Raw genomic sequence first — 12,596 nt, 5'->3', positions numbered from 1 at the left:
CGTGGTTTTTAAGCAAGGTTACTGCTGAAAGGCAGATGTTTTTAAGGTGTTATACAGAGCGAGGCTGAAATTAAAGGCACAGTAGGACAGATTAAAAGGTTTTCAACCCATATTTCTCCCACTATTGATCCACAGCTACGGGTTTCTGGTGTATGTCAAAGCCCCAGCAGATTAAAGGTTAAATTCCATAGAAATTGGCATCTTGACACATAGTATTTCCTTATTGATGGTTTTTTGTTTGTTTTTTAATTACATCTCAGCTGCCCCCCTTGATGCCCAAGCCTGTTAAATTCACAACATCAGGCTTTAAAAAACATTATTCATTTTTCTTCACAGCATTGACAGGGTCTTTTCAGCAGGGGGCTCCAGTGACCCATGATGGGGCACTATTCATTAGGGAGGAGCTGCAAACATATAAATCAACATGTCAGAGGAAGAAGCCCAGGCCTGACCCAGCAGGAATGCATGATACAAACAGATTTGTTCCGCTCTATGCAGCCTCACCTGTCTTCAGTAGCATACACCATGTAATAATCAATTATGCTGACAAGCTTCCCTACAAATCCGTGCAGCCTCAGTTACTCATGTGCCTCGGAGGTGAAATGCAGAGAAGGGGGCCTGGTCAAAGGACAGTAGGAAGGAGAAGTAAGCTCCCTTATGAGGCGGCAACAACTCAGAATCTTTGTAGTTAAAACCTATCAGATCACTGACTCCATTCACTCCGGCCAGGGCAGGCTGGATAGTCTCCCAACAGAGGACATAGATATTAGACTGATTCTACATTCAGGTCAAGCGGGGTATGAAGAATCACAAATCTGGACTTTCTTAATGTTCACAGGTGTTTTGATTCACTGCTATACAACAATAAGGGGTGTTGTTGAAATCCGGTTCTGGGTCTATATCCGTCTGAACGCTAGCAAAGCTGGGGCTGTTTAAATCACAGGAGTTTGGTTTTGTGCAAGACAAAGTTGTAGCTAGACAAATTTAAAATCACATGCAAAGTTTCTTCTCTCTAGCAAGGCTGTAGGATGTGAACAGTTGCCAAAGATCTTTTTCGGCTCTCTATCCTATAACCGAACATATCCATCCTTCATTCCCCTCTGGACCTGTTCTCCATATTGCAGCACTGGCTCGTCCCATATTGTCTCAAAATCTCTTCTAGGGTAACTGCCAAATCGCTACACCCGCGTGCCAACTGTAAGCATTTTAAGTGGCAGAGCAGGCGTCCATGAAAAGCTTTTACACAGTCCCAGGGCATATGGGACATTGTTTGTTTTTTCTGTAGTCTTTTAAACAAAGAATCTCTGCTCAGCAGGTCCGAAGCTCATCTGCTTCCAGACTGCAAGCTGCTTACTCTGCCTGAAAACAGGAGGCTTATGGGTTGCTCAACATTTTCATCATTGTAGCAAAAGTACGAAGAGGGTATGGAGTGCGATATAGACTGTCAGCGCTTGATTCACTACTGCATTACTGCTACATTAGACTGGTATAACTCCACCGATTTCAATGGTGTTATACCAGTGCAAAAACGGGAGTAGCGCAGAGATGAATCAAGTCCTTGGCACTATTATTAGACATCTGCCTCAGCCGAACATTTCAAATCAGAAACAGGACATGCACTTCCTGAAGGTTCAAGGGTGTTCTGACCTTGGATTTTGGGTTCAATCCATTTTAGAATATAACAATAATACCTGGTTCTTATATAGCGCCTTTCATCAGCAGATCTCAAAGCACCTCACAATCTTAAACACATTAACCCTTCCAATACCCATGTGAGATAGGGAAGTATTATTTTTATCATTCCCATTTTACAGATGGGAAACTGAGGCACAGAGAGGCTAATTCCAAAGTCTCACAGGAAGTCTATGGGGGAGCAGGAAACTGAACTCTGGTCTCCCAAGACTTAGGCTGGTGCCCACTGGACCATCCTTTCCCCAGTGACAAAGATCCATTCTGGATCTGAGCTTCTTTCAGAATTTCAGGGTGCTCAGATTTTAGTTCAAGTCCATTTTTTGGGGGGTAACCTTTTATTGTCACTCCTAGGAATAAAGCACTGCATGGTAATTAAGAAGGGAGGCTATCTGAATCCGAAAGGTCTTCCTTTTCAGTTGGTAGTTACAGATAACTTTACCAGGTGTACGGGAAGAGTGAAGTTTTGGAAAACAAATTTCTCCATCCGGTAGGAGCGTACTGAGGGCAGAAGAAACAAATACAGGTCTCTCCTGTGCTTTCTATGGGAAAAGCGCAACCCCAAATATTCACAACCCACCTAATTGTTCTCTTTTTAAATGATCAGAGATGTCTTCACAAGATACACAATTTCTGTTTTTCCTTTTTCTGTGTTACTCGGCCCCCCCCTCCCATTTTCCCCAAGTCCCTTGAATGTATTATGACTTTACACAAACTGACAGGGTTTCAACAGTACCTTAGGCAAACAGCTTTGCATCCAATCTGAAACATTAAGCTGCGTCTGTCCAACCTCCTCCCCATCCCAACCCAGACTCTGCCACCTGGGATCTAGAAACCCACTGTTTTCTGACCTGTGATGCTCTGCAATGTTAGGCTGCCAGTTGCAATTTGGATACTCTGTTGTCAATTAATAACAGCTTTTTATTCGGCAGGTGGGTGAATTATAGTGCTGTGCAGTGCTCTCCCAGCACGACTGGGTTTTCTGGTGTTGGGGCAGGGGAGGCAGTCACAGAAAACAGTCAAGCTGCTAAAAATCTGGACAGGCTCTTGTGATTCAGTAAATATCAAGTGCTGCCAGAGCCTTGAACAGTGAACAGGGTTTTCTCAAAACCTGCTAGAGATGTACATGTAAGCACCTCCACTCGCTTTGCCAAAGTTCCAACAGTCTAACCAATGCCATGTAACTCTATCCAATTATAATATTCACGTGGCAGGAACGCACACTTCTAGGATGCAAGGCTAGGACAAGGGATATGCGAGTGTCACCTTATATGTAATTCAGAGAGGCTGGGCCTAGCACTTTGGTACATGTCTGGGGGTGACCTGCACGTTGGAGGCTAGGGTGAGTGTCAGTTCACACAGCAAAGCAGGGCACAGTACACACCAGACTGGAAAATTAAGAAGGCACAGCTGTCCTACTTCTCGACTGCACCCTGGGAGATGTCACACTCCCACCTCCCTTTAATTATACGTGAATGGAAAATAACATCTTTTTCCACCAGGGAAAGTGTAAAACTTTGCCCACCCATAACTTAAAAATAAATGAACTCCAACCAAAAATACAAGAATAGATATAAGAACTTTCTGGCCACAAGTACGTTATGTCTGTCTACTGTGGTATTTTGTTCTCATTGGCTTTATCCTGTGAGGGGCTGAGCACTTATCTCCTCACTGAAGTAAGTGGGAGGTAAGGATGCTCTATACGTCTCAGCTCCTCTATAACTGAGCCTCATTGGTTCAGACCAATGGTCCATTCAAGGCAGCATCCTGTCCTGTGGCAGGGGCCAGTCCCAGATGCCCCAGAAGGAATGAACAGAACAGGGAAACCACCGAGATAGCCATCCCCTGTCATCCATTCTCAGCCTCTGGCAGTTGGAGGTTTAGGGACACACAGAGCATGAGGTTGTGTCCCTGACCCTTGTGGCTAATAGTCATTGATGGACCAATCCTCCATGAACCTACCCAGTTCTTTTTGGAACTCACTTATACTTTTGGCCTTCATAACGTCCCGAGGCAACAGGTTCCACAGGTTGGCCATGTGTTGAGTGAAGAAGTACTCCCTTCCGTTTGTTTTCAACCTGCTGTCTATTAATTTCATTGGGTGACCTCTGGCTCGTGTGAAATGTGAAGGGGTAAATAACTCTTCTCTATTCATTTTCTCCATGCTATTCATGATTTTATAGACTTCTAACATATCCCCTTAGTCGTCTCTTTTCTAAACTGAATAGTCCCAGTTGTTTTAATCTTTCCTCACATGGAAACTGTTCCATACCCCTAATTATTTTTGTTGCCCTTCTTTGAAATTTTTCCAATTCTAATCTATCTTTTGTGAGATGGGGTGACCAGAACTGTATACAGTCTTCAAGGTGTGGGCATACCATGGATTTATATAGTGGCATTATGATATTTTCTGTCTTATTATCTATCTCTTTCCTAATGGTTCCTATTATTCTATTAGCCTTTTTGTCTGCCACTGCACATTGAGTAGATGTTTTCAGAGAACTATTCAGAAAGACTCCAAGATCTCTTTCTTGAGTGGTAACAGCTAATACAGACCCAATAATTTTGTATGTATAGTTGGATTGTGTTTTCCAATGTGCATCACTTTGCTTTTATCATCATCATTGAATTTCATCCGCCATTTTCTTGCCAGGTCACTCAGTTTTGTGAGATCTCTTTGTAACTCTTCACAGTCAGCTTTGCATTTTACTATCTTGAGAAATTTTGTATCATCTGCAAATTTTGCCACCTGTTTACCCCATTTTCCAGAATATTTATGAATATGTTGAACATCACTGGTCCCAGTACAGATCCTTGAGGGACCCCGCTATTTACCTCTCTCCATTGTGATAACTGATTATTTATTCCTACCTTTGGTTTCCTGTCTTTTAATCAGTTCCTGATCCATGAGAGACCTTCCCACTCATCCTATGACTGCTTACTTTGGTTAAGAGCCTTTGGGAAGGGTCCTTGTCAAAGGCTTTCTGAAAGTCCAAGTACACGATATCTGCTTGATCATGCTTGTTGACCCCGCCTCAAAGAATTATAATAGATTGGTGAGGTATGATTTCTCTTCACAAAAGCTGTGTTGACTCTTCCCCAACATAGTGTGTTTATCTATGTGTCTGATAATTCTGTTCTTTAGTATAGTTTCAACCATTTTGCCTGATATTGAAGTTAGATTTATTGGCCCGTAATTGCCAGGATCGCCTCTGGAGCCTTTTTTAAAAAATCAACATTACATTAGCTATCCTCCAGAGGCTGATTTAAAAGATAGGTTACATATCACAGTTAGTATTCTGCAATTTCACATTTGAGTTCTTTCAGAAGTCTTGGGTGAATACTATCTGGTCCTGGTGACTTATTAATGTTTAATTTATAAATTTGTTCCAAAACCTCCTCTAATGACACATCAATCTGGGACAATTCCTCAGATTTGTCACCTAAAGAGAATGGCTCAGGTGTTGGAATCTCCCTCTCATCCTCTGCACTGAAGACTGATGCAAATTTATTAATTTAGTTTCTCAGAAATGACCTGATCTTCCATGAGCACTCCTTTAGCATCTCAATTATCCAGTGGCCCCACTGACTGTTTAGCAGGCTTCCTGCTTCTGATGTACTTAGTTTTTTTGCTATTAGTTTTTGAGCCTCTGGCTAGTTGCTGTTCAAATTATTTTTTCGCTTGCCTAATTATACTTTTACACTTGACTTGCCAGAATTTATGCTCCTTTACATTTTGCTCATAGAAGATTAAGGTTGGAAGAGACCTCAGGAGGTCATCTAGACCAACCCCTGCTCAAAACATGACCAACACCAACAAAATCATCCCAGCCAGGGCTTTGTCAAGCCAGGCCTTAACCTCTAAGGATGGAGATTCCACCATCTCCCTAGATAACCCATTCCATCTATCAATCCTTAGTAGGATTTGACTTCCAATTTTTAAAGGATGCCTTTTTGCCTCTAAACACCTCTTTTACTCTTCTGTTTAGCCACCGTGGCTTTTTTTTTTTTTTGGTTCTCTTACTGTTTTTTTTAATTTGGGGTATACATTTAATTTGAACCTCTATTACGGTGTTATAAAAAAAATTCCACACAGCTTGCAGGCATTTCACTCTTGTGACTGTTCCTATTAACTTCGGCTTAACTAGTTTCCTCATTTTTGTGGAGTTCCTCTTTTTGAAGTTAAATGCTATTGTTAAATGCTTTGCTATCTCCCCCACTCCCCCACCCCAAGGATGTTAAATTTAATTGCATTATGGACACTATTACCAACTGGTTCAGATACACTCACCTCTTCCACCAGAGCCTTTGTGCTGTTTAGGACTAAATCAAGTATTGCCTCTTCCCTTTTAATTCCAAGACTAACTGCTTCAAAAAGCAGTCATTAGTGGTGTCTTGAAATTTTATCTCTGACTCCTTTCCTGATGTGACATGTACCCAGTTAATATGGGGATAGCTGAAATCCTCCATTATTAGTGAGTTTTCTACTTTTGCAGCATCTATTTTGTCACTGAGCATTTCACAATCACCATCACCATCCTGGTCAGGTGGTCAGTATTATATTCCTGTCGCTATATTCTTATAATTAGAGCATGGAATTTCTATCCACAGAGATTTTATGGTACAGTTTGATTCATTTAAGATTTTTACCATATTTGACTCTGTGCTTTCTTTCACATATAGTGCCACTCCCCAACCAGTGTGACCTACTCTGTCATTCCTATATAATTTATAACTTGGTATTAATTCCTATATATTTTATATGCTGGTATTAAGTGAATGCATATGTAAGTTATTATTTAGCTGTCACATTTGCCTGATATCAAGTGATCCAGCATGCTTTTGCTCTAACAAGCTACAATACTGATGAAGAATAAATTGTACAACTCTAAGATAGAACATGTACTGTAAGATATGCATATTACCTTTGATCATGAAGTGGAATTGCCTTCTTCTTGTCAAACTGAGATGCACATATATTTACTTATTTAGCTTTCACAGATATGTCCATCCTATGCTCTAGGCACAGTACATGATTTGATTGAAACACATGGTTTTTTTAGTACACTACCAACCTAAAATGAGAAGGACTCCAACAAATCAACTTTGCCCACTTCTGCTAGGGTCCAAAAAATGGATAAAAACCACCTGAGAGTCAACATTATCAAAGGATGCTGACAGATAACATATTCAGCATGGATATCTGATCTTCATCCATTGATGCAAGGTTAACCACTAATACCAAGCAGGCCATTTCTGTACTGCACCTAGGTGAAACATCAGGGTTGAGGCAGGCTGAAGAGGCATGAATACCTCCAGGTATTTCTGGACGACATTCTTGATATTCTTCCCTCAAAAGAAGAGACATCAGATGGATAGTCTCTCCAGATAACAGCTTATGTCAAATAAGCACTTCCTCAATAAAGTGATAAATGAAGGGGGGGGGGGCTCCCTTTTATAGACACCCAGCCAGCAAGTAGCTATAAAATCCCTCTTAGTAGCTGTTCTCTAATTGCTCTATCTGTAAAGGGTTAAAAAGTCTCACTGCTCTGCATAGGTAACGGGAAGTGAGTGGGCACCTGGCCAAAAGAGTCAGTGGGAAGGCTAGAACTTTTAAAAATTGAAACAAGACTCCCCTTTTGTCTGTTGTTCTCGTGAAGAGGCAGACAGGGAGCAGTTATGCTGTGAGAAGTTTGGGCCAGGTACGAAAAATTATCAGTATCCTACCTAGAAACTACTCATCTAAACCCCCAAATATATAAGTAGACCAGGAAATGTCTAGGAAGACGCGATTAGGTTTATCTCTTATTTTTCCATGGCTTGTGAATTCCTCTGTGCTAACCCCAGGTGCTTTTGTTTTGCTTGTAACCTTTAAGCTGGACCTCAAAAGAGCTATTCTTGATGCTTAATCCTTGTAGTTTTTTTTTCAAATCTAGCAAAAGCCTAAATTCCCAGATGTATTTTCTTCTTTTTTATGAATAAAAGTTAACTTTTGTAAGAACAAAATTGAATGTGTGTGTCTTAAGAGGTTTGTGCACATGTTATATAATTAGCTGGTGACAACAGCTGATTTCCTTTTTTTTCTTTCTCAGCTCTTCCCTGGAGGGGTGTGTGTAAGGGCTTGAGGGTACCCCACAGGAAGGAATTCCCAAGTGCACCTCCCTGGGTTCCCAAAAGGGTTTTGCACTTGGCTGATGGCAGCATTTACCCATCCAAAGTCAGAGAAAAGCTGTAATCTTGGGAGTTTAATATCAGCCTGAAGAGGCCCGTTTTAATTTTGAGAGTCCTTGCAGGCCCCAACCTTCTGCACTCAAAGTGCCAGAGTGGGGAATCAGCCTTGACAAGGTGTAACAACTGTTGCTTTTAAAAAGGCTGGCACATAACCCTTTCTCAGCACATCGCTAGCACTTGTCTCTGGCAACAGCTTCACAACCTCCACACTGATTTTCACCAGCCATGTGGGGCAATCTAATGCACAGAGGTTGTTACTCGTACTTTCCCCAACAGCCTAAGGATCATAAGCTGACACATAGCAAAGATTCTTTATTTGCACCCCTGGGAACCAATTCAACCACCACAGAGTAGTAAAGCTGTGTCCTGATATGAACAATCTCCACAGATTTCTAATCCTTCACAACGAGAAACACTCCACTCTCGCATCAGCTCCAAGTAGCCCTGATTACCCAGAGTTGTCAGCTTCCCAGAACAGTTCCACTGTTCAGGCCTTTAACAAAATAACACTATATACAGAGAAACTCTACTTGGCCTCCTGAGTTGCTACGGCATAAGTTTAAAGTTCTTTATTTTATTTAAACTCTTTAATCTAGCAGAAAATGAGATCCAATGGCTGGAAGCTGAAGCTAAACAAAGTTCAGACTAGAAATAATGTGCACATTTTTTAACATTGACAATTAACCACTGGAACAACTTACCTAGGGATGTGGTGTATTCCCCATCACCTGACATGTTTAAATCAAGACTTGATGTCTTTTTCAAAGATATGCTATATAGGCTTGAGGCAGAAATTACTGGGTGATGTTCTCTAGACCAGCGTTTCTCAAACTGGGGGGCTAGAGGATCTGTGGGCCCACTGATCAACTCCTCCCCCTCCCTCCCAGCGCCTTCTGCACACTGGGGAACAGATCTTCCCTGGCATGCAGGAGGTGCTGGGAGGGAGTGATGAGGAGGAGGGATCGAGCGCTTGGGGGAGGGGGTGGAAAGAGGTGGGGAAGAGGAGGGGCAGGGGTGGAGTGGGGGTGGAAAGAGGTGGGACGGGGTGGGGCCTTGGGGGAAGGGGTGGTGTGGGGGCGGGCCTGGGGACTGAGTGGGGGATTTGGAGGGCCACAGCAAAATTCTAAATCAAAAGGGGGGTCCTCAGGTTACTAAAGTTTGAGAACTGCTGCTCTACACTGTGTTATGCAGGAGGTCAGACCAGATGATCATAGTGGTCCCTTCTGGCCTAAAAATCTGCAAATTTACTTTGATTTTAAATCTAACAAACTCCATGCCAAAGGATGCCCATGATATACATTTAAAGACAAAATTATGAAACATAAATCAGCTATAAGCAGCAGAAACACCTCTTCCTTCAGCCCTCCCACAACTGAACAAATCAGGATTCCCTAGACCAAAATCGTTTAATCCCTCCAAACCTCCACCTCATTTTCCCACCAGACAGAAATCTCACTTTCAACAGCCCCCGCCCTCCACCCGCTCAAAGAGATGGACTTGTTAGCATGCCCAGAAGGACAGGGGCTACATTAAACCCAAGGGAACATAGAGGATCGCATTCCAAAGTAAAGGGGCCTTCCTGGAGAGTGCCTTGTCACCAGCCCCCTCCTTTGTGTACCAAGCTCAATCACCCACATTTACCTCAGCTATGGCAGTATTGCACCCGATCCAATTCAGAACAAGAATATGACCTCTAGTACTCCATGTTTTATCAATTACGGGTCACCCGTACACCATGGAAATGAGACATGGGTGTTTTGGAGACACCATTTGAAAGGCTGAGGACAAAAGAAGTAAGTGTCCTACCATATCTTTGGGAGAGTGGACAGTATTCTCCCTCTGAAACCCACTGGGCTCCATTGCTCTCCAAGATGGATCATCAGGAAAGACCACACTGCTACAGAAAAGGTGAACTAGTGATTCTGAGAACAGACTGCTATAAATCACATAGAAAAAAGGTCTAAAACTGTTTAGATTCAAATGGATGACTAGACCCAAATGGGGCCTGCCCAAAATATCTGCATAGCCCATACTTGGGTCTGCAAAGAGATGCATAACTCCCTAATATTCTAGCTTTGCAACTATGGACATACTCAGGGAAATCGGTAGAGACACTGGTGATTTCATCTCTTTCCTTTAAAAAACACGCATGCACACACACACACACAGTGATTAAATGCCAAGGTTAAGGTTCTCGGAGTAATTTTCCTGCATTCTCTTGCACAACACAAACATGAAATATGCACATAAGACATCTAGAAAGGGAAAATTTAGGCTGAATGCCAGGCGAAACTTTCTGACAGAGCAGTCTGTTCTTAGGTTGTGGAATACTCTCCCAGAGGAAGTGGTGGACATACTTCATTTGGGACATTTAAATCATATTCACTCAGAATTCTGCGGCTCTAAGGGTCATTTTCCTAGGCATCATTATGAGTATGTCACCCTTCTCTTTGCATCCTTCCACTAGGTCCCTCTTTTCTGTCATACAAACAAACTACGTCTTCACTTCCTAGGCCCGTCATGGCCTAAAACCCACCCTACTTATCTCTCACTGAGTAGCATACGGTTGACTTCGACTTCCAATCAGCCCATGAGGCCAGGTTCCATCACCCACCTGGTAAATTTTCAAACAAGCCCCTTCGTGCTTTCTCCCATCCTACCCCTCACTCTTGAGAGAAGCTCCCTGTAGACACCAGCAAAACTAATTCTTTATCTCCCTTCAAATCCTTCCTTAAAACTCTCCTTTGCCGGGACGCCTAAAAAAAACTTGGTAATGGTTAGGCTGCTGGTGTGCTGAGACCACTGTTGATCATGCTGCCCAATACTGTTGCATTGTTTCCTTATATTCTCTTGTCAATCTACCTGTTTCCATCAGTTGTCTTTTGTCTTATACTTTGATTCTAAGCTCTTTGGGGCAGGAACTGTCTTTTTGTTCTATGTTTGTACAGCACCTAGCACAACGGGGTCCCAGTCTATGGCTATGACTCCCAGGCACTACAGTAGTGCAAATAAATAATAGACTGAATGATACTCTAGTGACTGTATAAGGAACACTGCTGCTCCTGCAGGGAAATGGACTGGATAACCTAATAGGCTTTCTCTAGTTCTCACTTTTATGATATTGCTGAGTTCTGCTGACTATTATTAAAGACATTTTTAAGGTATTTTAATTTACTTCTCTAAATGGATTTCCATTCATTCACTCCTACCAAGTGAATATTGTCAGGGACATTAGCAACGTGATGAAATAGCTTTAGGCTCATGCTGGTTTTACTGCGTAACATATACAAGAAAAGTCATTAGCTTTTACCCTTAATGTACCCTCTTTACTGTTGCATAACTGTATATCACTCAAAAGTGCAAGCACAAGCCGTGTTCTTCCTTTATTAATCGATACTTATTTGTGCAGGGTAGTATTGAGAGGCCTCACGTCTCAGTTGTGTCACATATAGTTCATGGCTCTGGGAGCTCGGGAGCTGTTACCTTGCCTTTTTAACCTTGCCGAACATTCTCATCAGCGGAAGTGGCTCTTTTTAGGATTTTACACCGCTGTTTTCCAATTTAGAGACAAACTCAAGGCAATTAAACTATTTATTTTCCATCTAATGGGTGGCAGGCTTCTTTCTCTTTTGTAATATCTGCTTTACAACATCATTACCATGCAGCAGCATGGCACAAATTGAATATGGCCCATGAAATTAATGATGTTAAGAGGCAGGACATAAATTCTGGGAGTGCAGGGAGACTCTTTAAAACATGTTTTTATACTGGTATCTCAGTAATGGAGAATGAGGGAGATGAGCCCATTTTTTTTTTTAATAACTACTACATGTACCTCAGTTTACAGACTTGATAGTCTTCCCTTTGTCTACTGGGAGTTGAATTTAAAAGGCTATTATGAAGAACAAAGAGGAAGCAAATCAATGACTAGAGATGAAATATTCCTGTGCAAAATACTTCAAGGGTCCTTAAAAAGAACATTGGGTGGGATATTAATTGCAAAGTGTCAACCTATCTGCCTCCAGCCAGGCAGCCAGTCTGTTTTTTCAGGGCTGGGACCATAAGATCAAAAGGACACTAAACCAGTAACAAATCCCTAGCTAGAAAGGAAGGGGTGTGACAATCAGGGTCCAGACACTCCAAAGGGAGAACAGAAGGTTTAAACCCTCCAAATGAGCTGTTAAATCAACTGATTTAATGCCAATGTGATGTTCTGGGGATCACCCAGACCAGTAAGGGGTTCTCTCACCACCTGCCCTGTAACGCTGAGAGCTTTGTGCTGTGCAGGTCTGGCTCAGACCCCAGACACCAGTAGCCAGACAGTAAGCATAAAGGTCTCCCTGTGGCTCCTATTAGCCTAATTACTCTTTGCAGGGTGATGCCAACAGCCCTTCCAGTCCCAAGTCTCCCCAAATACATCCTCCCTGAGTACTTATCTACCAAACACTCTGACCCCCTCCCCTCTGGTTCGTCACCCCGAAGGCATGAAACCAGCCTCTCCTTCCAGATACCAGCTTGCTTTAGCGTGCACACGTCACACAGTTTTCAGATCAGAGACCTGCTGCTTGGAATAAAAGTAAAGAAAATGTGTTTTGGGGTTTTTTTAATAGAAAAATCAGAGATTCATAGACGAAACAGCAAGGGAAAGCAAACATATACAAGTTACACAGAAAACA

At 42.3% G+C, this 12,596-nt stretch overlaps 1 protein-coding gene across 3 annotated transcripts in view; it reads right to left on the bottom strand.

The window, feature by feature from the left end:
* The window catches only part of EXOC4 (exocyst complex component 4), a 632,193-nt gene that overhangs the window by 111,631 nt on the left and 507,966 nt on the right, over window positions 1-12,596 (bottom strand). The gene's annotated exons all lie outside the window — the stretch shown is intronic.

This window comes from Gopherus evgoodei, chromosome 1, assembly GCF_007399415.2.
Source record: "Gopherus evgoodei ecotype Sinaloan lineage chromosome 1, rGopEvg1_v1.p, whole genome shotgun sequence".
Classification (NCBI taxonomy): Eukaryota; Metazoa; Chordata; order Testudines; family Testudinidae; genus Gopherus; species Gopherus evgoodei.
This window is presented reverse-complemented; position numbering and strand designations above follow the sequence as displayed.